Here is a 3,161-nt window from a genome sequence, read left to right as displayed (position 1 = left end):
GACAACCAGCTCTCTGAAAAAAATGAAAGCGAGATCACTACTTTGCACCTATCATGGGATGAACGGTATCCCCAGAAAAAGATATGTCGAAGTCCTTACCCCCAGAATCTGTGCTTGGGAGCTATTTAGAGGTAGAGTCTTTGCAGATGCAATCAAATCAAGAGGTCATTAGGATGGGCCCCAACCCAATAACTAGTATCCTTATAAGGGGAAATGTAGACACAGAGGCAAACATGCACTGAGGGAAGATGATGTATGTAGGAACGCAAAGGAAGAAGCCCTTGTGAAGACAAAGGCAGAGATTGTAGTGAATCAGTCACAAGTCCAGACCTCCTGGGGCACCAGGAGCTGAAAGAGGCAGAAAGGATCCTTCCTAGAGCCTCTGGAGGGAGCTTGACCCACTGACACTTTGATTTTTTACTTCCATAGGAGAATAAATTTCTGGCGTTTTAAAGCCACCCAATTTGTGGTAATTTATTACAGCAGCCCTAGGAAACGAATATAGTGTCATACACAAAATTCAAGTGGGTTAAACATGGAATTACCATATGACCCTTTAATTCCATTCCTAGGTATGCACTCAAGAAAACTGAAGCATGTCCACACAAAAACTTTCACAGCAACTATTCACAATAGCCAAAAAGTGGAAAAAACTCAAATGTCCATTAACTGATTAACTGATGAATGGATAAACAAAATGTGCTCTATCCTTACAATTGAATATTATTCAGTCATAAAAAGGAATAAAATACTGAAACATGTACAATGTGGATTAATTTTGAAAACATGCTCAGTTAGAGAAGGCAGACACAAAAGGCCATAAACTATATGATTCCTTCATATGAAATGTTCAGAACAGGCAAATCCAGAGACAGAAAATGGATTAGTGGTTACCAGGGTCTAAGGGAGGAGAATGGGGAGTGACTGCTTAATGGGTATAGAGTTTCCTTTTGAGGTGATGAAAATGTTTTGAATCTACATAAAGGTGATGGTTGTACAATATTGTGAATGTATTAAATGCCTCTAAATTGTATACTTTAAAATGGCTAACTTTATGTTATACGAATCTTACTTCAATTTTAAAAAATCAAGCTGAAATGAATTTAAAAACCTGACTAAAAGTCTCCACCCCAGCTCCACCATGTTGGGACTTGTGGGTCGTGTGCCGCTGCCTCAGCCTCTGAGGGCTTGCGGGGACTCAGCCCTTCAGCACCGCTACCCCAAGCCCAGCTCTTACTGCGGGCCGCTTCGGCAGTGCTCCAGCCTGCCAGAGACTATGCTGCTCAAACATATCCATTGCCAAAGGCAGACACCGCCACTGGGTGTGTCGTGGCGGTCATTGGTGCAGTGGTGGACGCCCAATTTGATGAGGGGCTGCCACCCATCCTAAATGTCCTGGAAGTGCAAGGCAGGGAAACCAGGCTGGTTTTGGAGGTGGCCCAGCATTTGGGTGAGAGCACGGTAAGGACCATTGCCATGGATGGTACAGAAGGTTTGGTTAGAGGCCAGAAAGTCCTGGATTCTGGTGCACCAGTCAAAATTCTTGTTGGCCCTAAGACCTTGCATAGAATCATGAACATCATTGGAGAACCTATTGATGAGAGAGGTCCCATCGAAACCAAACAATTTGCTGCTGTTCATGCTGAGGCTCCTGAATTCATGGAGATGAGTGCTGAGCAGGAAATTCTTGCTACTGGTATCAAGGTTGGGGATCTGCTGCCTCCCTATGCCCAGGGTGGCAAAATTGGGCTCTTTGGTGGCTCTGGAGTTGGCAAGACAGTACTGATCATGGAGTTAATCAACAATGTTGCAAAAGCCCATGGTGGTTACTCTGTGTTTGCTGGTGTTGGTAAGAGGACCCATGAGGGCAATGACTTATACCATGAAATGACTGAGTCTGGTGTTATCAACTTAAAAGATGCTACCTGCAAGGTCGCGCTGGCGTACGGTCAAATGAATGAACCGCCTGGTGCTCGGGCCCGGGTAGCTCTGACTGGACTGACTGTAGCTGAATACTTCAGAGACCAAGAAGGTCAAGATGTATTGCTGTTTATTGATAACATCTTTTGCTTCACCCAGGCTGGCTCAGAGGTGTCTGCTTTATTGGGCAGAATCCCTTCTGCAGTGGGTTATCAGCCTACCCTGGCCACTGATATGGGTACCATGCAGGAAAGAATCACCACCACCAAAAAGGGATCTATCCCCTCTGTACAGGCTATCTACGTGCCTGCTGATGACTTGACTGACCCTGCCCCTGACACTACCTTTGCCCATTTGGATGCTACCACAGCGCTGTCCCGTGCTATTGCTGAACTGGGCAGATATCTAGCTGTGGATCCTCTGGACTCCACCTCTCACATCATGGATCCCAACATTGTTGGCAATGAGTATTATGATGTTGCCTGTGGGGTGCAAAAGATCCTACAGGACTACAAATCCCTCCAGGACATCATTGCCATCCTGGGTATGGATGAACTTTCTGAGGAAGACAAGTTAACTGTGTCCCGTGCATGGAAAATACAGCATTTCTTGTCTCAGCCATTCCAGGTGGCTGAGGTCTTTACCAGTCATATGGGGAAGGTGGTACCCCTGAAGAAGGCCATCGAAGGATTCCAGCAGATTTTGGGAGGTGAATATGACCATCTCCCAGAACAGGCCTTCTATATGGTGGGACCCATTGAAGGAGCTGTGGCAAAAGCTGATAAGCTGGCTGAGGAGCACTCGTGAGGAGGTCCTTTTGGCAAACTAAGCACTCATCCTCTGTGCTGTCCTTCTCCTTTCCCCTAATCCAAAAATCACAGTTTCCTCTGTAAGCCACATGAGAGCCTAGACTGAAGACATTGTGTTCTGTCTGAAGACTATTTCAGGTTTACAATAAAATGTACATCCCTCAAAAAAAAAAAAAAGAAGAACCAACACATGAGAATTCCTTGGCAGTCCAGTGATTAAGACTTGGCGCTTTCACTGCTGGGGCCTGGGTTTGATCCCTGGTCAGGGTGTTAAGATCCAGCAAGCCGTGTGGCACAGCCAAAAAAAAACACAGTTTTTAGAAGAAAATTGAGAACATATATATGCAAAAATTTCTTGAACAAAACATAAGACAACAGACATCCTAAAAGGAAAATAATTATTTTGACTACATTCAAATTAATGATGGGGAA

General features: G+C 44.9%; 1 pseudogene; it reads left to right on the top strand.

The window, feature by feature from the left end:
• The first annotated feature begins 1,141 nt into the window (after positions 1-1,141).
• On the top strand, positions 1,142-2,727 carry LOC114891867 (annotated as a pseudogene).
• Positions 2,728-3,161: the final 434 nt, after the last annotated feature.

The sequence above is a fragment of the Monodon monoceros genome, unplaced genomic scaffold (assembly GCF_005190385.1).
Source record: "Monodon monoceros isolate NGI ecotype Baffin Bay Population unplaced genomic scaffold, NGI_Narwhal_1 Super_Scaffold_12, whole genome shotgun sequence".
Lineage (NCBI taxonomy): Eukaryota > Metazoa > Chordata > Mammalia > Artiodactyla > Monodontidae > Monodon > Monodon monoceros.
Note: the sequence above shows the minus strand (reverse complement) of the source record. Positions and strands in the feature narration are given on the sequence as shown.